Raw genomic sequence first — 24,994 nt, 5'->3', positions numbered from 1 at the left:
CGGATACAGGGGCACCTGAAAAGGGCCTACCTGACCCGCTGGGAGAGGCACCAGGGGGGAGCTTCGCCAGCCCTTTGCTTCCCACCCCTGGTGACCTCTCTGGCGATCTTCTTTAATCTTCGGCCGCTGGCCCGTCCTGGCCAGCGGCGCCGCCGTCGCCTCGCCACGTCCAGCCGCCGCTGGACATCTTCTTCCTGCCGCCGGACGTCTTCAGGCCTCTTCCGCGGCCACCCGAGCTCCCACCGCGACGTCTTCTCCCTCGCGCCGCCGGGATCTTCGCCGCTCTTCGGCGCGGCCTCCTCTCCCTGCTGTTCCCCCCCGGCGTCTGACGGGGCCTGTGATACGGCGAGCACCGATTGGCTCGACGCGCCCCTCTGTGATTGGCCGGCGCCCCGCGAGCCGCGATTGGCTCGCTGGAGGCGCCGGATTCAAAAAGCCGCGGGCGGCGCTTCTGATTGGCGGCCAGAGCGGCGCCAAGTTTAAAGCGTCGCCGCGCCGCTCCCCACCGCCGACAGCCTGGTGCAGGGAAACATCCGATCCCTGCACCAGACACCCGCCGCCATGCACTGACAGGCGCTGGGGACAGACAAGCTGCCCCAGCGCTGCCCACAACCAGCACCACTGATGTGCCCACAGGGCACATCTCTACATATATAGTTTGTCTATAAATATACTATTGAATGAGTAGATTGACCGGCCAGTGGTACGAATTGCATAGATATAAATATATATACATGTTTGTATGTGTTTTAATAAAAAAACTTTTTCAGTTCTAATCTATATGCGCTGTAATACCATTTTCTTTTTTTGTCTGATTTTTTTAATCTAATAGGGGTGAGCAGCCCTATGTTACTGGCTACATATGGATTAGAGTGACAGAGCGCTTGATTTTAGTGTTGTTTGTTTTCTATAGTAGATGTGTGGAACAATATTTTACAGTTTTGTTTGTGGCTTTGCGTGTATTTGTTTTATACAAAATAATGTAATTTTACCCTTTTCTCCTAAATCTGCTTGTTATGAAGACCGTCAGTGGAATAATGGAACAGAGCAGGCTTCTCCAGTAATAAGCTGAAAGCCATTCTTTCATTCTGAACTCGCCATCCAGATCTGTCACAGGTAAGGAACATTTGCCTAACTTAATTATGCTTACTCTTCACTTTTTCCCCTCTTCAACAAAGATTTGACATTTCTCTACTGAAGTGTTTAAGTCCCTTTCTCCTATTCATAGTGTTAGTATCATTAACAGGTAATCTAACTTGGAAGCACTTGTCATTTTAGTAATAGCCTAACACTCCTCAGAAGGTTAATTGCTCGAAATTTCCATTTATTTATTTAAAATAAGTCCTGGTTTCTGGGAGACCCGGCTGTGTTGTTTCACTGCTGTAATCGTTCAGTATTCTGCTCTTTCATTTTAATTTACTTTTTTAAAGGGACGTTACACTGGAACATCACAGCATTTTATCATTATGTATTCATTTCTGGCTGAATGTATTAAGGCATGTATGCTGGCGGGTGTGGTATTGAAGGTCGACAGTGTCTAGGTCGACCACTATTGGTCAACAGTAACTAGGTCGACAGGGATTCTAGGTCGACAGGGTCTCTAGGTCAACAGGGTCTAGGTCGATAGGTCAAAAGGTCGACATGAGTTTTTACCCAAAAAAATTTGTCGTTTTCGCCGTACAGTGACCAGGAACCCAAATTAGTGCACCGCGTCCCCTCGCATGGCTTGCTTCTCTCGCCATGCTTCGGGCAAGGTGCCTCGCTGCGCTCGGCGCAGGTTACCATTCCCAATTGTATCCCATGTGGATCGTAAAGTATGAAAAAGTTCAAAAAAGGGAAATAAATGTGAAAAAGTCATGTCGAACCTTTTGACCTGTCGACCTAGAACATGTCGACCTAGAAACCCTGTCAACCTAGTTATTGTCGACCAATAGGGGTCGACCTAGACACTGTCGACCTAAGTCTTGTTGACCTAGAGACCGGATTCCATGCTGGCTACAACATTCAAAGATGATGTAATGGTTAAATGAACATATTGGGGTAAATGTAACAGGGTCCGATGTGCCGTAGGCAGGCCCGGCGACAGGGAGTTACAAAGGGTATCCTCGTCCCAAGCCCGGGGATCCTGAGGGGTCCCAAAGTTCAGATGCACAAAACAGGGTTGCGGCTCCTATTAGTGATTATAAGGTGAACGCTTCGAGTTTGTCTGGCCGCCCGCATGTAGACAAAGCAACCCCGACTCCACCCACCCTTCCCTGTTACCAGGACTGGCTCCCACCAGCAGACCAATGCCGCGATTCACGGGTGTTTAGGGTGTGGGGCCTAGTGCTGAGAAGTGCCCGTCTCCATGAAAGACATCTGCTGTGTAGTCAGGTAAAGTCTCTTCCAATCGCTTCCTCTCTCCCTCTCTCTCCTTAACACGCTCTCTCCTCTTACTCCTCTCTCTCCCTGACACTGGGGGTCATTCTGACCGATCGTACGCTGTGCTTCTTCGCAGCGTTCGTGCGTTCGGGACGGAACTGCGCATGCGCGGCGGCCACATTGCGCAGATGCTTCGTTGCCCACCAATGCCGCTAATGAAGAAAGCGGTCGCAGCGACAACCGCTAGAAGATTGACAGAAGGATGGTGGAACCGGTTATCAACTCACCGTTTTCTGGGCGTGGAGATCCAAACGCAGTCATGTCGAGGTGTTTGGAGGGTGGATGTCTGACGTCAATTCTGGGACCTGCAACGCTGGATTGATCGCACAGGGTAAATAACTCTTACCCTGGTCTTGTTCTACACAAAACTTTTTTTGCATAGCAGGGCTGCACAAGCGATCGCAGCCTTGCTATGCAAAAATCCACTCCCCCATAGGCGGCGGCGTCTAGTTAATCGCATGGGCTGCAAAAAGTTGCAGCGTACGATCAACTCAGAATGACCCCCACTGTCTCTTTCTCTCCCTCTGTCTCCCTGACACGGTGTCTCTTTCTCTTTACCTGACACTATCTCCCTCTTTCCCTGGCACTGTCTCACCCTCTATGACACTGTCTTTCTCTCCCTCCGACCCTCTCTCTCCCTTCCTGAAACTGTTTCTCTCCATCCCTCTCTCTCTCTCCCTGACACCGTCTCTCTCTCCCAGAAACTGTCTCTCTCCCCCTCTCTCTCCCTGACACTGGGGGGTAATTCCAAATTGATCGCAGCAGGAATTTTGTTAGCAGTTGGGCAAAACCATATGCACTGCAGGGGAGGCAGATTTAACATGTGCAGAGAGAGTTAGATTTGGGTGTGGTGTGTTCAATCTGCAATCTAATTTGCAGTGTAAAAATAAAGCAGCCAGTATTTACCCTGCACAGAAATAAAATAACCCACCAAAATCTAACTCTTTTTGCACATGTTATATCTGCCCCACTGCACTGCACATGGTTTTGCCCAACTGCTAAAAAAATTCCTGCTGCGATCAACTTGGAATTACCCCCACTGTCTCTCTCTGCCTCCCTGATAATGTCTCTCTCACAATCTGACACTTTCCTCTTCTCTCTGACACGCTCTCTCTCCCTCTCTCTGACACTGTCTCTGTCTCTACCAGACATAGAGGGACATTTACTAAGCAGTGATAAGAGTGGAGAAGTGAGCCAGTGGAGAAGTTGCCCATGGCAACCAATCAGCCCGGAAGTAACATCTATAAGTTGCATACTATAAAATTATACAGAGCTGCTGATTGGTTGATGGGGCAACTTCTCTACTGGCTCACTTCTCCGCTCTTATCACTGTTTAGTAAATGTCCCCCATACTCTTTCTCCATGACACTGTCTCTCTCTCTCTCCCTGACACTGCCCCTCCCCCCTCTCCCTGACACTTTTTCTCCCTCTCTCTTCCTGGCGCTTTCTCTCTCATTGACACTGCCTCACTCTCCCTGTCTCTCTCTCCCCCTGACATTGTCTCTCTCTCCCCTTGACACTGCCTCTCTCTCTGACAATGTATTCTTTTCCCACTTATATTCTTGTTTCCACTTATATTCTCTTTCCCACTTTCTTTCCCTGACACATTCTCTCTCTCCCACTCCCCTCCCCCTCTCTGTGGCAACCTTTCTCTCTTTCGCTCTCTCCCTGTTGCCCCCTCTCTCCCCCCCCCCCCCCTCTCATCCCATCTCTCTTTCTCCCTTGCGCTTCCTCTCTCTCCCTGACACTGCGGGGTGAATTTACTAAGATCGGAGCTCTATTTCAGTTGGGATGTTGCCCATAGCAAGCAATCATATTCCAGGTATTATCTTCTAGAAGGTGCTAGATAAATGAGAAGTAGACTCTAATTGGTTGCTATGGGCAACATCCCATCTAAAATAGAACTTCCATCTTAGTAAATTTACCCATGTGTCTCCATCTCTCTCTCCCTGACACTGTCTCCCTCTCTCCCTCCCTAACATTGTCTCTCTCCTCCTCTCTCTCCCTGACACTGTGTCTCCATCTCTTTCTCCCTGACACTGTCTCTCTCCCCCTCTATTTCTTCCTGACACTGGTTCTCTCTCCCTGTCTTTCTTCCCCTCTCCCTCTCTGACACAGTCTCTCTCTCCTTGAAACTGTCGCTCTCACCCCCCCTCTCTCTCTCTCTGACACTGCCCCGCTCTCTCTGACACTGTCTCTCTCTGCCTCCCTGACAATGTCTCTCTCGCTCAATCTCTGACACTTTCTCTCTCCCTGACATTCTTTATCCATCTCTCTCCCTGACATTGTCTTTCTCTTTCTGTCCCCCTGACATTGTCTCTCTGATTGACATTGTCTCTCTCTCTTACAATATCTCTCTTCCTCTTTCTTTCCCTGACAAACCTTCTCTTGCTTGCTCCCCTCTCTCTCTCTCTCCCTCCCCTTCCTCTCTCTGTGACAACCTTTCTCTCTTTCCTTGATGCCCTATCTCTCCCCCCCCCCCCCATTTCATGCCTTTCTTTCTCCCTGATACCATCTCTCTCTTCTGTGTGTCTCTCTCCCTGACAGCCTCTCTCTCTTGCTCTCCCCACTTATTCTCTCTTTTTTTTCCATGTAACCCTCTCTCTCTTTCCCTGACCCATCCATCTCTCTCCCTTTCTTGCTTCTCTCTCTCACCCTAACACCCTATCTCGCTTGCTCCTCTCTTTCTCTCTGATACCCTCTCATTCTCCCTCCCTCACCCCCCCCCCCTCTCTCTCCCTGACACCCTCTTTTGTCTCGCTCTCACTACCCTCACTCTGCCTCCTACTCTCCTAAGGATAATTGTAGTGACAGTAGCAGCAGGTCGAGGTGGTGTTAGGGGTCGCGGGTCGAGGTTGTGGTAGGGGTGAGTCAAAGATATCCAAGGTGTTGGTTTCCGGCCCTTGCCGGAGGTCCAGGATTTAGGCCAAGAATGGCTGTATTTTTAAGGTGGAAATCATTTACAAGCCAAAAACCTCAATAAAGAATTATTTAAAGGAAAAAAATTATAATAATTAGGATTAAAAGTTTAAAAGTTTTTTATTTTAAGTCTCAATGAACTACTGTAACTTAGCACAGGCTATTGCAACTGGAAAATAAGAGAAAACCCTGGAGCAGAACATGATCACCCTGTAAGTGGGTATATTTTGGACAGCCCAGACCTAACAATAACAAGGAGAATGAGATTTTCTGAAAGAGATGAGACTTATTTTGGAACACAGGAGCTGCATAGAGATCATCTGAAAGAAATAAGGGGAATTAATTATTTCTGCAGACACATTTGTTCCAATCATAGTTTGCATGGTCCTCCGGGACTGCGCTTGAGTTCTCCTTCCTCCCACACATAGAATGTGAGTCAGTAAAGTACCCAATCATTACATGATGATTAAAATCAAAATATTTATATTTAATATGTCAAAATGATCATAACATCTTAAATAATTGGAAATGGCTTGAATTTTCACTTTGTTTAGAGTTCTGTTGCAATTCTTTTGCTGTTTATCATTTACTTAAGTAGCAGTGTGCTCTATTGATACACATTATTGATCCGGCATGTTAAAGTGCATCCAGAAAGTATTCACATCGCTTCACTTTTTCCACATTTTGTTATGTTACAGCCTTATTCCAAACTGGAATAAATTCATTTTTCCCCTTAAAATTCTACACACAAGACCCCATAATGACAACGTGAAAAAAGTCTTTTTGAGATTTTTGCAAATGTATTACAAATAAAAAACTAAGAAATCACATGTCCTTAGGGGGTCATTCTGAGTTGATCGCTAGCTGCTGTTGTTCACAGCGCAGCGATCAGGCTAAAAATCGGCACTTCTGCGCATATGTATGCACCGCAATGCGCAGGCGCGTCGTACGGGTACAATGAGCATCGTGGGTTTGCACAGAGTGTAACAAACATTTCAGTCGCACGGCCAAACGCAGGAAGATTGACATGAAGTGGGCGTTTCTGGGTGTCAACTGACCGTTTTCAGGGAGTGCTTAGAAAAACGCAGGTGTGGCAGAAAAAACGCAGGCGTGGCTGTCCGTTCGCTGTGTGGGTGTGTGACGTCAAAAACCGTCCCTCCGTCATTATAATCAATGCACACGAAGAGTAACTGCAGGGCTGGTCTTGTTTTGCACAAAAAGATTTTGCAGGCGCTCTGCTGAGCAAGCGTTCGCACTTCTGCAAAGTGAAAATACACTCCTCAGTGGGCGGCAACAATGCGTTTGCACGGCTGCTAAAAACTGCTAGTGAGCAATGAACTCGGAATGACCCCCATAGGTCCTAATTCCGAGTTGATCACAGAAGTAAATTTGTTAGTAGTTGGGAAAAACCACGTGCACTGCAGGGATGGGGGGGGGGGCAGATATAACATGTGCAGAGAGAGATAGATTTGGGTGGGGTGTGTTCAAACTGAAATCTAAACTGTAGTGTAAAAATGAAGCAGCCAGTATTTACCCTGCACGGAAACAAAATAATCCACCTAAATCTAACTCTCTCTGCACATGTTACTTCTGCCCCCCCCCTGCAGTGCACATGTTTTGCCCAGCTGCTAACAAATTTGCTGCTGCGATCAACTCTGAATTACTCCTATAGTTATTCACAGCCTTTCCTCAATACTTTGTTGACGCACCTTTGACAGCAATTACAGCCTCAAGTCTTTTTTAATATGATGCCACAAGCTTGGCACACCTATCTTTGGGCAGTTTCGCTCATTCCTTTTTGCAGCACCTCTCAAGCTCCATCAGGTTGGATGGGAAGCGTCGGTGCACAGCCATTATCAGATCTCTCCAGAGATGTTCAATAGGATTCAAGTCTGGGCTCTGGCTGGGCCACTCAGTGACATTCACAGAGTTGTCCTGAAGCCACTCCTTTGATATCTTGGCCATGTGCTTAGGGTCGTTGTCCTGCTAAAAGATGAACCGTCGCCCCAGTCTGAGGTCAAGGGCGCTCTGGAGCAGGTTTTCATCCAGGATGTTTCTGTACATTGCTGCATTCATCTTTCCCTCTATCCTGACTAGTCTCCCTCTCCTGCCGCCGAAAAAAATCCCCACAGCATGATGCTGCCACCACCATGCTTCATTGTAGTGATGGCATTGGCCTGGTGATGAGCGGTGCCTGGTTTCCTCCAAACATGACACCTGGCATTCATGTCACAGAGTTTAATCTTTGTCTAATCAGAGCAGAGCATTTTGTTTCTCATGGTCTGAGAGTCCTTCAGGTGCATTTTGGCAAACTCCAGCTGGGCTGTCATGTGCTTTTTACTAAGGAGTGGCTTCCGTCTGACCACTCTACCATATAGGCCTGATTTGTGGTATGCTGCAGAGATGGTTGTCCTTCTGGAATGTTCTCCACTCTCCACAGAGGAATGCTGTAGCTCTGACAGAGAGACCATCAGGTTCTTGGTCACCTCCCTGACTAGGGCCCTTCTCCCCCGATCGCTCAGTTTAGATGGCCGGCAAGCTCTAGCAAGAGTCCTGGTGGTTCCAAACTTCTTCCATTTATCAATGATGGAGGCCACTGTGCTCATTGGGACCTTTAAAGCAGCCGATATTTTTCTGTACCCTTCCCCAGATTTGTGCCTCAAGAAAATCCTGTCTTGGAGGTCTACAGACAATTCCTTTTACTTCATGCTTGGTTTGTGCTCAGACATGCACTGTCAAGTGTGGGACCTTAAATAGATAGGTGTGTGCCTTTCCAAATCATGTCCAGTCAACTGAATTTACTACTGGTGGATTCCAATTAAGCAGTAAGAACATCTCAAGGATGATCAGTGGAAACAGGATGCACCTGAGCTCAATTATGAGCTTCATGGCAAAGGCTGTGAATACTTATGTACATGTGATTTCTTAGTTTTTTATTTTTAATACATTTACAAAAATCACAAAAAAACTTTTTTCACATTGTCATTATGGGGTAATGGCCCTCATTCCGAGTTGTTCACTCGCTAGCTGCTTTTAGCAGCATTGCACACGCTAGGCCGCCCAGGGCCGGTGCAAGCTTTCTCAACACCCTAGGCAAAACTTCTGCCTACTGCCCCCCCCCCCCCCTCCCCTCCCCTCCCAATACCCTCTTTCCATCTAGGAAAGGTGAGAGGGGTGAGTCGTGAGTCACGGTGTGTGAGGGGTGGTTGTAAGACAGAACGGGGAGGAGAGTGAGAGAGAGAGAGAGAAAAAGAGGGGGGAGCAAGGGAGAGAGAGTGGGGGATGAGTGAGAGAGACTGTATCAGGGAGAAAGAGAACAGTGAGATAGTGAAAGAGGGTGTCAGAGAGAGAGAGAGAGGGTGTCAACCAAGGAGAGGGGAGGTTTTGGGAAATAGTCAACGAGCACAGCAATTTAAGTCAAAGTAGTTAGAGAGGGGTCAAAGAACAGTCCACATCAAAATGACATCAAATAACTAGCGTATATTTCATATAACAGGTGGAGGTGCGCCCAGAGAATAAATATAGTGTTAACAGAAAAAAGACAGAAAGAAACTCTCTTGTTGGGGCACTCTTGTCTATGAAAAAATTGAATGAGTTAAAACTTAACTTTTATTAGTTAGAATTAGAATAGATATATAATAGCTCTCAGATGAATTTCACATCGGGCATAACACAAGAAAGAAATTTCTAGGGTTGGCGAAAATATCAGGAATAATATTAAGAAATTGGAGTTCAATGACTCAATTCAAAACATATAGGCATTCCTATATAAATATAATGACAGTCTGATACTGTTATACAATTGTCCAGAACCTGAAATATAGATAATAAAAAGCCGGATGCTTCGATATAAGGAGTTTCATCAATTATAGGTCAGACTGACACTATATTAGGCCGAAGCTATTTACACACACACACACACACACACACACACACACACAATAAATTAGTAACACATGCAGTCACAAAATACATGAGTGGCATATGCAGTCCATCTCAATAACCTAACACACAGGTTCTCAAACTCGGTCCTCAGGGCCCCACACAGTGCATGTTTTGCAGTTCTCCTCACAGAATCACAAGTGAAATAATGAACTCCACCTGTGGACCTTTTAAAATGTGTCAGTGAGTAATTAATACACCTGTGCACCTGCTGGGTGACCTGCAAAACATGCACTGTGTGGGGTCCTGAGGACCGAGTTTGAGAACCACTGACCTAACAGATTCCCTCTATATGGTAACAAATAGTGCGTTGCTGAACTGGCTAACAATGTGTCAATGTAAAACTTAATGTGATACAATACTGCTGTGTAAGGGTAATGAAAGAAACAAATCAGAATCATTAAAGTACAGTTCAAAATAAGTCTGCCGCATAGATGGATACAATGTATAAGTCTGCCGCATAGATGGATACAATATATGTTAGCTAGCAGTGAAAATATTACTGATTAGTTTAGATTCAGTGATATACAGTATCAATAAAACCCTGCATGGGTACACTCAGGGGTGATAGAAAAGGTCTCACGGTTTATGAGCTCTGTAGGGCAGCTGCGGCTCTGTCACATGTAAAGGGTCGCAGTGATGACAGAGTGACCGTGTTCGCAGAGCCGGCACTCTAGAGAGGAGACGGGGGTATACAGAATGTGTGCTATTAGAAATTTTTGGTCAGATTGTCCCTGATGAATTTAATTAATTAAATTCAGTGCAGGGACACTGCTGACACATGATCCAATGACAGCACTTTGGATTGGAGAGGTAGAGAGATGAGATGAGGTGTGGGCAGAGGAGAGGACTAGAGCTGGAGAGGGGTAGAACAAAGTTCCGGTAAGGTTCTGGAGAGCCGCTGCTGCCTGCTTTGTGTGACATATAGTCACAGTGGACAGTAGTGAGCGGGTCCTGCTGCAGCTGTGACCTGATAGAAGGAAGAAAGAGCGGGCGGCTGTGGAGAGCAGTCGAGTTAGCAGCGTGCCCTGTTTTGAATTGAGTAATTGAACTCAAATTTCTTAAAATTATTCCTGATATTTTCGTCAACACTAGAAATGTCTTTCTAGAGTTATGCCCCATGTGAAATTTATCTCAGAGGCTATCGTATATCTATTCTAATTAGAACTAATAAAAGTTACGTTTTAACTAAATCCATTTTTTCATAGACAAGAGTGCCCAACAAGAGTTTCTTTCTGTCGAGAGAGAGAGGGAATGAGAGAGAGAGAGAGAGAGAGAGAGAGAGAGAGAGAGAGAGGAGGGGGGAGAGAGAGGGGGAGGGAGAGAGAGGGGGAGGGAGAGAGGGAAGGAGAGAGAGAGATGGGGGAGAGAGAGATGAAGAGAGAAAGAGGGGGAGGGAGAGGGAGAGAGGGAAGGAGAGAGAGAGATGGAGGGAGGGAGAGGGGGAGGGAAGGGGATAGAGAGAGATGGGGGGAGAGGGAGATGGGGGAGAGAGGGAGATGAGGGAGAGGGGGAGGGGGGGAAGGAGAGAGAGAGAGAAGAGAGAGAGAGAGGTGGAGGGAGAGAGGTGGAGGGAGAGAGAGAGAGATGGGGGAGAGAGATGAAGAGAGAGAGGGGGAGGGAGAGAGGGAAGGAGAGAGAGATGGAGGGAGGGAGAGGGGGAGGGAAGGAGAGAGGGGGAGGGAGACAGAGGGGGAGAGATGGAGAGAGAGGGGAGATGGATAGAGGATGGAGAGAGATAGAGAGATAGAGAGAGAGAGAGGGAGAGAGGGGGAGAGCGATAGAGGGAGAGAGAGGGGGGAGCGACAGAGGGAGAGAGAGGGGAGCGATAGAGGGAGAGAGGGGAGAGAGAGATAAAGGGAAAGTGGGGAGAGAGCGGAGAGAGGGAGAGGGGGGAGATAGAGAGGGGGAGCGATAGGGAGATGGAGAGAGGGAGAGAGAGAGGGGAGAGAGAGGGAGGGAGAGGGGGGGAGAAAGAGAGAGAGAGGGGGTGAGATAGAGAGAGGGGAGAGATAGAGGGAGAGCAATAGAGGGAGAGAGATAGAGGGAGAGTGGGGAGAGAGTGGGAGAGAAAGCGGAGAGATAGAGGGAGAGTGGGGAGAGAGAGGGAGAGAGAGCGGAGAGAAAGAGGGAGAGTGGGGAGAGAGTGGGAGAGAGAGCGGAGAGATAGAGGGAGAGAGAGCGGAGAGATAGAGGGAGAGTGGGGAGAGAGTGGGAGAGAGAGCGGAGAGATAGAGGGAGAGAGTGGGAGAGAGCGGAGAGATAGAGGGAGAGTGGGGAGAGAGAGGGAGAGAGAGCGGAGAGATAGAGGGAGAGTGGGGAGAGAGAGGGAGAGAGAGCGGAGAGGGAGAGGGAGAGTGGGGAGAGAGAGCGGAGAGATAGAGGGAGAGTGGGGAGAGAGAGCGGAGAGATAGAGGGAGAGGGGGAGCGATAGGGAGATGAAGAGAGAGAGGGAAAGATAGAGGGAGAGAGGGGAGAGATAGAGGAAGGGAGAGAGAGAGAGGGGTGAGAGAGGAGAGAGAGAGGGGGAGATGGAGAGAGAGAGAGAGAGAGGGGGGAGAGAGAGAGAGAGGGGAGAGAGAGGGAGAGGGGGTGGAGAGATAGAGGGGGATGAGGAGAGACACACTACCTGTTCCAGCCTTGCTAGGCATCAGGGCATGTCTCTGATGGGGGCGGGCAAGTCACTGAATTAGGCCCCGCCCCCTTTCCACCCGCGAATCGCGGAAATGCATTCCCCTGCTGCCACATTGTGGGGTCCCCTGGATGACCGCCCCGTCTTTCCTATAATCTGGCCCTGCTGCATACATACACAGCAAGCCGGCACTACAGAGCCAGGCCAGGCTCTAGGGAAGAAACGCCAGCGCTGCCATAATCACATGACTCACCGTAGATCCGCGGGTCTCCTGCTGGTGCCCCTGCTGCTGTGCTGGCCGAAGAGCGGCAGGGATCCATCAGCGCGGTCATCATGCAGGGGAGATGTCGGTGGAAGTGGCTGTCCAGCCTGCCCTGCCCTCGGAAGTGGAGGAGCGCCTGGTACTTGGGAGGAGGGAGGGGGGAGGGAGTGACACGACCACCTGAACTACACACGCTGACCACCTCTGGCAAATAGGAAAAGAGATGGGCGGGCACACACTCGTCAGACTGAGTGTAGTCTGCCATCTCCGGGTGTCTGGAAGAAGACCTTCATTTTCCCCCCAGGCAGCCTCAGCGGTCCGCCCTTCAGGTCCTGGCGCCCATAGGCAGCTGCCTAAAGCTGCCTAATGGAAGCGCCGGCACTGAGGCCGCCGCCCTCTGGGAGTGTATCTTAGCTTAGCAGAATAGCGAACGAAAGATTAGCAGAACTGCTACTAAATAATTCCTTGCAGTTTCTGAGTAGCTCCAGACCTACTCCTAGACTGCGATCACCTCAGTCCGCTTAGTTCCTGGTTTGACGTCACAAACGGCAACGAGCGAACAACTTGGAATGACCACCATTGTGTGTAGAATTTTGAGGGGGAAAATGAATTTATTCCATTTTGGAATAAGGCTGTAACATAACAAAATGTAGAAAAAGTGAAGCGCTGTGAATACTTTCCAGATGCTCTGTATGTCTCTGAAACATTACCTGTAATGGACACAGGGCCATTGCTACCATTAGGCAGCTGCCTAAAGGTGCCGGGGTCAGAGGGGACAGCACTGCGGCTACTGACATATTAATAAGGATGTCTCTTAAAGAGACATCCTTATTTTACTTAACACTGCTGGCGGTGACAGTTCCGACAAGCCGTGGCTGCCTGTTGTAACGGGCCTGGACCGTGGTACAGTGCCTGCTGCCGTGCAGGTGTCGTCACTCTACCTACCTGTGGCCGCTCCTGTCACATGCAGTACACGGAAGCGTCAGGGAACTCCGCCTTCCGGATCGATTGCCGACACGAACACCTCTCCGCAGCGGTCGACGAGCAACCTAAAAGGAAGGAACGTACCCGTTAAGACGTGCGTGCCAACCTCCGTCTGAAGAGCGGGGCACGTCGGGGGTAGCTGGGACCTTCCCCGGCTGGGTGAAAGGTCATCACTGGCCAAAAGGCTTCAGCTACCCAATTCTCACACACTCGAACTCACCCTATGGTGAGAGGGGTCCTCACGTCCGTGAGCGCAACCCCTGCCCGGTATACGGGGACGATAACAAACGGACACAGAGTCCACTCCAGATTGATGGGAAATAGAGGCGCGTGGGACGGGAACGTTACTCCACGCTCTCTAATCCCTTGTATTATACACCGCGTGGGGTCAGCCGGCTCACGCTCGACCAGCCACGGACCCCTCGGAAGCTGCCACACGGACCCACTCCCAACCGATCCTGTCCGGCCGGTCTGTACAATACCACCCCGAGTCCTGTAAGATGCAGTGGGTGGCACAGGCCGGAAGCCTGGGTGGTGGCGCAGGCCGGAAGCCTGGGTGAGGGCGCAGGCCGGAAGCCTGGGTGAGGGCGCAGGCCGGAAGCCTGGGTGAGGGCGCAGGCCTGGAGCCTGGGTGAGGGCGCATGCCTGGAGGGCCTGAAGTGAGGGCACAGGCCTGGAGGGCCTGAAGTGTGGGCACAGGCCTGGAGGGCCTGAAGTGTGGGCACAGGCCTGGAGGGCCTGAAGTGTGGGCACAGGCCTGGAGGGCCTGAAGTGTGGGCACAGGCCTGGAGGCCTGACTAAAGTGGCCACAGGCCTGGAGGGCCTGACTAAAGTGGGCACAGGCCTGGAGGGCCTGACTAAAGCGGCCACAGGCCGGAAAGGCCTGATTATGTGGGCACAGGCAAGAGACCTGACTAACGTGGGCACAGGCCGGGAGGGCCTGATCGTCCCCGCAGGCTTAGTTCCTGTCCCTGGTGGTCTAGGGTGAATCAGATATAAGTGGGCTGCCTACCCGTCACGGTGGGAGAGGCTGCAGCAGGGAGCTTCGTTAGCTCTTTCACTTCCCACACGCTGCAGCACTCTCCGCCGGACTTCCGTCGCTGGGCATCTTCTTCCGCCGTCGTCTTCCTCTTCTTCTTCTTCTCCCTCCTCGCCGTCAGCTCCGCTTGTTCCGCCGTCGCCACTGACTCCGCTGTCGCCGCTGGGTCTTCTTTCTTCTTCAGGAGCTCTTCTTCCTTCTACGTCCGGCGCCTGACTGACTGTTCCCGCTCCGCAGCGTCTCTTATATGACGCCGGGAGCGGGCGGAGCTATGATGCAGCGAGCCCTCATTGGCTCGCCGCGGCGTCTCCCCATTGGCTACCAATGCGTGAGCCCCGATTGGCTCGCGCTTGGCGCGCCTTTCAAAATGCCGCAATGTGATTGGAGGGGCTTGAATCTCAACGGATGCAAGCCCCTCCACGCTGGAACCTAGCCGCCGCACCTGCCGCCGCGCCGGAGCCCGCCGCCACGCCGAAGCCCGCTGCGCCGGAGGGTGATGGGGGACAATACCCTCCACATTGTCCCGCACTTATCAGCTCCTGTCTCGCTGAGATTGCTGTGTAGACATGACAGCGCCCACCCCCTTCCTTCTCTGTATGTATATACAGTCACTTGTGAGGGAATTTGAGGGCTTGTAGGCTAACATTTTGACAAGGGCACCGGCCCTGGATTGACAAAATGGGTTACAATAGTAGAGACCGGCCTTTCATACAGCAGGGGGGTTGGTGTTAAGTTATTTTGGCACAATGTGCAATTAGACCTTACCAGCCAAGGGCGTAATTGTAGTGCGTGGAAGGGGTACCTTTGCTATGGGGCCCCGGGGCTTAGGGGAACCTAGACCCAGGTTATAAAGTTGCATACCAATTTCCTAGATTTGTCTGTTAAGCAATTAGAACTGATCCACTGCCAAGTCTGAATTGTGTGACATTACATCTTCAGTGAGTGTGTATTACAGGCTTTTTCAACCAGTGTGCCGTGGCACACTAGTGTGCCGCGACCAGTTGCAAGGTGTGCCGCAGAGCGAGAGCAGCTTCCTGCACCTACAGAGTGAACTGTTGGCCCTGGCTCTTCTTAGAGGATCAGTCGTGCTCCAGCCGTGACCTATGCCTTGAAAACGGTGTGATATCATAGGTCACGGCCGCCGCGTCTCACCACCCAGCCAGCCCCCCCGCCTGCATACACATCTTCCAGTTCCCGCCTGCATACACAGCTTTCCTTGCCAACCCACATTCACACCTGCCCGACCGCCCGCTGCTCAGTATTCGCAGAACTCCACTATGAACAACCCCCGCCACTGAGGGACAGGGAGGAGGACAGCTGATAATAATATTTGTTATTTCTCTAACGTCCTAGTGGATGCTGGGGACTCCGTCAGGACCATGGGGAATAGCGGCTCCGCAGGAGACAGGGCACAAAAGTAAAAGCTTTAGGATCAGGTGGTGTGCACTGGCTCCTCCCCCTATGACCCTCCTCCAAGCCTCAGTTAGATTTTTGTGCCCGGCCGAGAAGGGTGCAATCTAGGTGGCTCTCCTAAAGAGCTGCTTAGAGTAAAAGTTTTGTTAGGTTTTTTATTTTCAGTGAGTCCTGCTGGCAACAGGCTCACTGCATCGAGGGACTTAGGGGAGAGAAGTGAACTCACCTGCGTGCAGGATGGATTGGCTTCTTAGGCTACTGGACACCATTAGCTCCAGAGGGAGTCGGAACACAGGTCTCACCCTGGGGTTCGTCCCGGAGCCGCGCCGCCGACCCCCTTGCAGATGCCGAAAAGTGAAGAGGTCCAGAAACCGGCGGCAGAAGACTTTTCAGTCTTCATAAGGTAGCGCACAGCACTGCAGCTGTGCGCCATTGTTGTCAGCACACTTCATAACAGCGGTCACTGAGGGTGCAGGGTGCTGGGGGGGGCGCCCTGGGCAGCAATGATAGTACCTTATTCTGGCTAAAAATACATCACATATAGCCCCTGGGGGCTATATGGATGTATTTAACCCCTGCCAGGTCTCAGAAAAACGGGAGAAGAAGCCCGCCGAAAAGGGGGCGGGGCCTATTCTCCTCAGCACACAGCGCCATTTTCCCTCACAGAAATGCTGGTGGGAAGGCTCCCAGGCTCTCCCCTGCACTGCACTACAGAAACAGGGTTAAAACAGAGAGGGGGGGCACTGATTTGGCGATATGACTACATATATTAAAATGCTATAAGGGAAAAGCACTTATATAAAGGTTGTCCCTGTATAATTATAGCGTTTTTGGTGTGTGCTGGCAAACTCTCCCTCTGTCTCCCCAAAGGGCTAGTAGATCCTGTCCTCTATCAGAGCATTCCCTGTGTGTGTGCTGTGTGTCGGTACGTGTGTGTCGACATGTATGAGGACGATGTTGGGAGGCGGAGCAAATTGCCTGTAATGGTGATGTCACTCTCTAGGGAGTCGACACCGGAATAGATGGCTTATTTAAGGAATTACGTGATACTGTCAACACGCTGCAAGTCGGTTGACGACATGAGACGGCCGGCAAACATATTAGTATCTGTCCAGGCGTCTAAAACACCGTCAGGGACGTTATAATGCCCATTTTACCTCAGTCGGTCGACACAGACACGGACACTGACTCAAGTGTCGACGGTGAAGAAACAAACGTATTTTCCTTTAGGGCCACACGTTACTTGTTAAGGGCAATGAAGGAGGTGTTACATATTTCTGATACTACAAGTACCATAAAAAAGGGTATTATGTGGGGTGTGGAAAAACTACCTATAGTTTTTCCTGAATCAGATAAATTAAATGAAGTGTGTGATGAGGCGCGGGGTTCCCCCGATAGAAAATTATTGGCGGTATACCCTTTCCCGCCAGAAGTTAGGGCGCGTTGGGAAACACCCCTTAGGGTGGATAAGGCGCTCACACGCTTATCAAAACAAGTGGCGGTACCGTCTCTAGATACGGCCGCCCTCAAGGAGCCAGCTGATAGGAGGCTGGAAAATATCCTAAAAAGTATATACACACATACTGGTGTTATACTGCGACCAGCAATCGCCTCAGCCTGGATGTGCAGCGCGGGGGTGGCTTGGTCGGATTCCCTGACTGAAAATATTGATACCCTTGACAGGGACAGTATTTTATTTACTATAGAGCATTTAAAGAATGCATTTCTATATATGCGAGATGCACAGAGGGATATTTGCACTCTGGCATCAAGAGTAAGTGCGATGTCCATATCTGCCAAAAGATGTTTATGGACACGACAGTGGTCAGGTGATGCAGATTCCAAACGGCACAAAGATGTATTGCCGTATTAAGGGGAGGAGTTATTTGGGGGTCGGTCCATCGGACCTGGTGGCCACGGCAACTGCTGGGAAATCCACCGTTTTTACCCTAAGTCACATCTATGCAGAAAAAGACACCGTCTTTTCAACCTCAGTCCTTTCGTCCCCATAAGCATATCTGCCCAGGGATAGAGGAAAGGGAAGAAGACTGCAGCAGGCAGCCCATTCCCAGGAACAGAAGCCTTCCACCGCTTCTGCCAAGTTCTCAGCATGACGCTGGGGCCGTACAGGACCCCTGGATCCTACAAGTAGTATCCCAGGGGTACAGATTGGAAAGTCGAGACGTTTCCCCTCGCAGGTTCCTGAAGTCTGCTTTACCAACGTCTCCCTCCGACAGGGAGGCAGTATTGGAAACAATTCACAAGCTGTATTCCCAGCAGGTGATAATCAAAGTACCCCTCCTGCAACAAGGAAAGGGGTATTATTCCACACTATATTGTGGTACTGAAACCAGAAGGCTGGGTGAGACCTATTCTAAATCTGAAATATTTGAACACTTACAAAGGTTCAAATCAAGATGGAGTCACTCAGAGCAGTGATAGCGAACCAGGAAGAAGGGGACTATATGGTGTCCCGGGACATCAGGGATGCTTACCTCCATGTCCCAATTTGCCCTTCTCACCAAGGGTATCTCAGGTTCGTGGTACAGAACTGTCACTATCAGTTTCAGACGCTGCCGTTTGGATTGTCCACGGCACTCCGGGTCTTTACCAAGGTAATGCCCGAAATGATGATTCTTCTTCGAAGAAAATGGACGACCTCCTGATAAGAGCAAGGTCCAGAGAACAGTTGGAGGTCGGAGTAGCACTATCTCAAGTAGTTCTACGACAGCACGGGTGGATTCTAAATATTCCAAAACCGCAGTTGTTTCCGACGACACGTCTGCTGTTCCTAGGGACTGGACACAGTCCAGAAAAAGGGGTTTCTCCCGGAGGAGAAAGCCAGGGAGTTATCCGAGCTAGTCAGGAACCTCCTAAAACCAGGAAAAGTGTCAGTGCATCATTGCACAAGAGTCCTGGGAAAAATGGTGGCTTATTACAAAGCGATTCCATTCGGCAGATTCCACGCAAGAACTTTTCAGTGGGATCTGCTGGACAAATGGTCCGGATCGCATCTTCAGATGCATCAGCGGATAACCCTATCTCCAAGGACAAGGGTGTCTCTCCTGTGCTGGTTACAGAGTGCTCATCTTCTAGAGGGCCGCAGATTCGGCATTCAGGATTGGATGCTGGTGACCACGGAGGCCAGCCTGAGAGGCTGGGGAGCAGTCACACAGGGAAAAAATTTCCAGGGAGTGTGATTAAGTCTGGAGACTTTTCTCCACATAAATATACTGGAGCTAAGGGCAATTTATAATGCTCTAAGCTTAGCAAGACCTCTGCTTCAAGGTCAGCCGGTATTGATCCAGTGAGACAACATCACGGCAGTCGCCCACGTAAACAGACAGGGCGGCACAAGAAGCAGGAGGGCAATGACAAAAACTGCAGGGATTCTTCGCTGGGCGGAAAATCATGTGATAGCACTGTCAGCAGTGTTCATTCCGGGAGTGGACAACTGGGAAGCAGACTTCCTCAGCAGGCACGACCTCCACCCGGGAGAGTGGGGACTTCATCGGGAAGTTTTCCACATGATTGTGAACCGTTGGGAAAGACCAAAGGTGTACATGATGGCGTCCCGCCTGAACAAAAAACTGGACAGGTATTGCGCCAGGTCAAGAGACTTTCAGGCAATAGCTGTGGACGTTCTGGTAACACCGTGGGCGTACCAGTCGGTGTATGTGTTCCCTCCTCTGCTTCTCATACCCAAGGTATTGAGAATTATAAGACGTAGAGGAGTAAGAACTATACTCGTGGCTCCGGATTGGCCAAGAAGGACTTGGTACCCGGAACTTCAAGAGATACTCACAGAGGACTCATGACCTCTGCCGCTAAGAAGGGACTTGCTTCAGCACGTACCATGTCTGTTCCAAGACTTACCGCGGCTGCGTTTGACGGCATGGCGGTTGAACGCCGGATCCTAAGGGAAAAAGGCATTCCGGAAGAGGTCATTCCTACCCTGGTCAAAGCCAGGAAGGACGTGACCGCACAACATTATCACCACATGTGGCGAAAATATGTTGCGTGGTGTGAGGCCAGGAAGGCTTCACGAAGAAATTTCAACTCGGTCGATTCCTGCATTTCCTGCAAACAGGAGTGTCTATGGGCCTCAGATTGGGGTCCATTAAGGTTCAAATTTCGGCCCTGTCGATTTTCTTCCAGAAAGAATTGGCTTCAGTTCCTGAAGTCCAGAAGTTTGTCAAGGGAGTACTGCATATACAACCCCCTTTTGTGCCTCCAGTGGCACTGTGGGATCTCAACGTAGTTCTGGGATTCCTCAAATCACATTGGTTTAAACCGCTCAAATCTGTGGATTTGAAATATCTCACATGGAAAGTGACCATGATGTTGGCCCTGGCCTCGGCCAGGCGAGTGTCAGAATTGGCGGCTTTGTCTCACAAAAGCCCATATCTGATTGTCCATTCGGACAGGGCAGAGCTGCGGACTCGTCCCCAGTTTCTCCCTAAGGTGGTGTCAGCGTTTCACCTGAACCAGCTTATTGTGGTACCTGCGGCTACTAGGGACTTGGAGGACTCCAAGTTGCTAGATGTTGTCAGGGCCCTGAAAATATCGGTTTCCAGGACGGCTGGAGTCAGGAAAACTGACTTGCTGTTATCCTGTATGCACCCAACAAACTGGGTGCTCTTGCTTCTAAGCAGACGATTGCTAGTTGGATGTGTAGTACAATTCAGCTTGCACATTCTGTGGCAGGCCTGCCACAGCCAAAATATGTAAATGCCCATTCCACAAGGAAGGTGGGCTCATCCTGGGCGGCTGCCCGAGGGGTCTCGGCATTACGACTCTGCCGAGCAGCTACGTGGTCGGGGGGAGAACACGTTTGTAAAATTCTACAAATTTGATACCCTGGCTAAAGAGGACCTGGAGTTCTCTCATTCGGTGCTGCAGAGTCATCCGCACTCTCCCGCCCGTTTGGGAGCTTTGGTATAATCCCCATGGTCCTGACGGAGTCCCCAGCATCCACTAGGACGTTAGAGAAAATAAGATTTTACTTACCGATAAATCTATTTCTCGTAGTCCGTAGTGGATGCTGGGCGCCCATCCCAAGTGCGGATTGTCTGCAATACTTGTACATAGTTATTGGTACAAAAATCGGGTTATTATTGTTGTGAGCCATCTTTTCAGAGGCTCCGCTGTTATCATGCTGTTAACTGGGTTCAGATCACAGGTTGTACAGTGTGATTGGTGTGGCTGGTATGAGTCTTACCCGGGATTCAAAATCCTTCCTTATTGTGTACGCTTATTAATCCTTCCTTATTGTGTATTGGGCACAGTATCCTAACTGAGGCTTGGAGGAGGGTCATAGGGGGAGGAGCCAGTGCACACCACCTGATCCTAAAGCTTTTACTTTTGTGCCCTGTCTCCTGCGGAGCCGCTATTCCCCATGGTCCTGACGGAGTCCCCAGCATCCACTACGGACTACGAGAAATAGATTTATCGGTAAGTAAAATCTTATTTTTATTTCTCCTGTGGGGAACAACAGGATTTCAATAGGATTTATGTGGGGAGAATAAGAAATTATGGATTTATGGGGGGAACAATGTGAATAATTCATGTGGGGAGCAATAGGATTTATGTGGGGAGAACAATGTGAATAATTCATGTGGGGAGCAATGTGATTGTTTTTTCTGTGTAGGCCAATGTATGTGTGGATTTTTTTTTTACTGTGAGGGCCAATGTGTGTGTTTTATTTTTTTCTGTGGGGAACTGATGGTGTGCCTTAGCAATTTTAAAATATTGTTCAATGTGCCGCGAGTAAAAAAAGGTTGAAAATCACTGGTGTATTGGATGTTATAATGGAAGGGGGTACTGTAATGTTACATAATAAGAACTGGGACACTTTAATGTGGCACAATATGGTATTAAGGCACTATAGTATGGCATAATATAACATGAACTGGGGCACTGATTCGTGGCATAATTTGAACTGAGGGGGACTCTAATGTGGCACAGTATGAGCAGGGGGCACTGTAATGTGGTACAGTATGAGCAGGGGGCACTGTAATGTGGTACAGTATGAAGTGGAGACACTATAGTGTGGCATAATATTAACTGGGGACACTGTATGTCATAATGTGAATTGTGGATACTGTGTGGCATAATGTGTATTGGCAGGACTACAATGTGACATCATGTAAACTAGTGAACTGCGATGGTTCATAAAATAAACTAGGGCACAACTAGTGGAACATAATATTAACTAGGGCACTGCTATGGTTAAAAAAATAAATCAGGGATCAATTGAGGGGGTTGGGTCTGATTTACCGCCGATCGGAATAGCGACTGTGGCATCCCAATGTTCGGAATCACGATATGGAAAAGTAAGTATACTTACCCCCCACCCCCCACCCCCACCCGGTCTCCTAACCCCCCCCTCCCCCTCAGCCTAAACTTAAATCCCCTCCCCCCCACAGCCTAATCCTAGCCACAGGCGGCGGTGCCTAACCCTGACTTCCCTTCCCCACACCCTAAACCTACCACTCCCCCCCTCCCCCGAAGCCTAACCCTAACAATCCCTGGGGTGTGGGGTTTCCTAACCGCAACCCTCCCTCCCCGCAGCCTCAACCTTACCCCCGAGACGCAGCCTAACCCTAACCCTCCCCCTGCAGCCTAAACCTAACCTCCCTGAGACGCAGCCTAAACCTAACCGTCCTCCTGCAGCCTAAACCTAACCTCCCTGAGACACAGCGTAAACCCAACCTCCTTCCCCTCCTCCCGTGCGCGGCTTGCCTTCTTATTCGGCATTCCGGCTTTCGGGATTCTGGCACCGGGATGGTGAACCTATTTGGGATGCCAGTGTTGGCATTCTGAATAGTGTCAGGATTCTGGCGTTGGTATTGTGACTGTCCTGACCGGATCCCAATTGATTTTATTGCATAAAATTAACTGCTGTGCAGAGGTGTCTCTCAAGAACATTGCAGTGTTACATAGAAACATAGAGACATAGAATTTGAAGACAGATAAGAACCACTTGGCCCATCTATTCTGCTCCTTTTTTTTTACCATATTTTCTGCTGCGGGGTACACTGGGTTGCACAGCGAATGAACACTGGGGTGTAGAGTAAGATCTTGATCCGAGGCACCAACAGGCTCAAAGTTTTGACCTTCTTCCCAGAATGCCTAGCGCCTCCTCCTCTATAAACCCGCCTCCGTGCACAGGAACTCAGTTTTGTAGTTGGTGCCATGCAGTAAGCAGGCATACAACAGGGGGGCTGCTCCAGCAGCCCTGAGAAGAAGCTTTTAATTAAAAATTAAGGCTTCAAGGGCTGCAGCAGAGGCACTGTCTGTGTTAGATGTCAGTCAGACATCTCCTGCTGCAGCTCCATCACCTCCCCCAGCGGTGCTGTATACTCCCGCGCCCTGGTTGCCGGGTACTTACAGTGGAGGCTCCGGTTTCTTCCCTGTTCTCCTGGATCGTGTGGCCGCACTCAGGGAGGAGGTAAGTGGGTCCCCCCGGCGGGACCTGCTGTAAATCGCGATCCCGCGCGTCCGGTGGGAGGCGGGCCGCGCGCACTGGTGTGGACACTGTGGAAGTGTCCCCACTAGACCACCAGGGCAAGGGCACAGGTCAGTTTTCTCTCATAAACCGTTTATACAAGCCCACAGTACCCAGTGGTGAAGTCCAGCAGGGGGATAAGGCTTTGACCTGTAGCCCCACCCCCCAGCCCCAGGGCGCCATTTAGAGTAAATGTTCCCACCCCAGAGCTGCATCTCTCTCTCTCCCTCACACCCTGTCAGCATTTGGGCGCCATTAGGACAAGCTGTGCTGTTCCTGGGACTGTTTGGGCAAATCCTCCTCTGTAAAGCCGCCTGCATGTCAGCGCTGTGCATTTTACAGGACACTTACGTATTCTACATGTCTGCTGACAGTGTTAGTTAAGAAAGAGTGCATTTAGTCAGGGTTATATAGTACAAGTACCCTGTGATATACATCCAGGGGTATATTTACTAAGCTCCCGATTTTGACCGAGATGCCGTTTTTTCTTCAAAGTGTCATCTCGGTTAATCTCGGTCATTTACTAAACACTAATCACGGCAGTGATGAGGGCATTCGTAATTTTTTGCTAGTTCAGGTAAAAAATTACGAATGAATACACCATCGGTCAAATTACGCCTGTTTAGATATGAATCTCGGTCATTTACTAAGAAGTGCAAAGCAAAAAAACACAAAACACTGCCGTGAAAAATTACAACTCGTAAAAAAGTCCTAAAAAAAAACAGACCTGCTTTTTTTTTCCGTGATTTGAGATGCATGCAGGGATCCATGAGATCCGTGCATGTATATCAGTGGGAAGGGGTGGGAAAGTGCTTATTTTTGCCAAAAAAATTGCGTGGGGTCCCCCCTCCTAAGCATAACCAGCCTCGGGCTCTTTGATCCGATCCTGGTTGCAGAAATATGGGGTAAAAAATGACAGGGGTTCCCCCATATTTAAGCAACCAGCATCGGGCTCTGCGCCTGGTCCTGGTCCCAAAAATACGGGGGACAAAAAGAGTAGGGGTCCCCCGTATTTTTAAAACCAGCACCGGGCTCCACTAGCTGGACAGATAATGCCACAGCCGGGGGTCACTTTTATACAGCGCCCTGCGGCCGTGGCATCAAAAATCCAACTAGTCACCCCTGGCCGGGGTACCCTGGGGGAGTGGGAACCCCTTCAATCAAGGGGTCCCCCCCCCCCAGCCACCCAAGGGCCAGGGGTGAAGCCCGAGGCTGTCCCCCCCCATCCAATGGGCTGCGGATGGGAGGGCTGATAGCCTTTGTTGTAAAATAAAAGATATTGTTTTTAGTAGCAGTACTACAAGTCCCAGCAAGCCTCCCCCGCATGCTGGTACTTGGAGAACCACAAGTACCAGCATGCGGCGGAAAAACGGGCCCGCTGGTACCTGTAGTACTACCACTAAAAAAATACCCAAAAAAACACAAGACACACACACCGTGAAAGTATAATTTTATTACATACATACACACATACATACATACTTACCTTATGTTCTCACGCAGGTCGGTCCTCTTCTCCAGTAGAATCCAAGGGCTACCTGTTGAAGAAATTCTACTCACCAGATCCATGGGTCCAGGCTCCTCGGCAAATCCAGGGTTAATCCACGTACTTGAATAAATAAAAAAAAACGGTGTCCCGACCACGAACTGAAAGGGGACCCATGTTTGCACATGGGTCACCTTCCCACGAATGCCAGAAACCCACTTTGACTTCTGTCTAAGTGGGTTTCTTCAGCCAATCAGGGAGTGCCACGTTGTAGCACTCTCCTGATCAGCTGTGTGCTGCTGTCCTCACTGACAGGCGGCACACGGCAGTGTTACAATGTAGCGCCTATGCGCTCCATTGTAACCAATGCTGGGAACTTTCTGCTC

The 24,994-nt window shown here is 49.9% G+C and overlaps 1 protein-coding gene across 1 annotated transcript in view; it reads left to right on the top strand.

Moving 5' to 3' along the window:
* The window catches only part of KLHL29 (kelch like family member 29), a 1,368,521-nt gene that overhangs the window by 4,069 nt on the left and 1,339,458 nt on the right, over positions 1 to 24,994 (top strand). Inside the window, exon 2 of the mRNA XM_063915305.1 lies at positions 1,023 to 1,116. The gene's annotated coding sequence lies outside the window, so the exon portion shown is untranslated. The remainder of the gene's footprint in view (positions 1 to 1,022; positions 1,117 to 24,994) is intronic.

Source organism: Pseudophryne corroboree, chromosome 4, assembly GCF_028390025.1.
Source record: "Pseudophryne corroboree isolate aPseCor3 chromosome 4, aPseCor3.hap2, whole genome shotgun sequence".
Classification (NCBI taxonomy): Eukaryota; Metazoa; Chordata; class Amphibia; order Anura; family Myobatrachidae; genus Pseudophryne; species Pseudophryne corroboree.
Note: the sequence above shows the minus strand (reverse complement) of the source record. Positions and strands in the feature narration are given on the sequence as shown.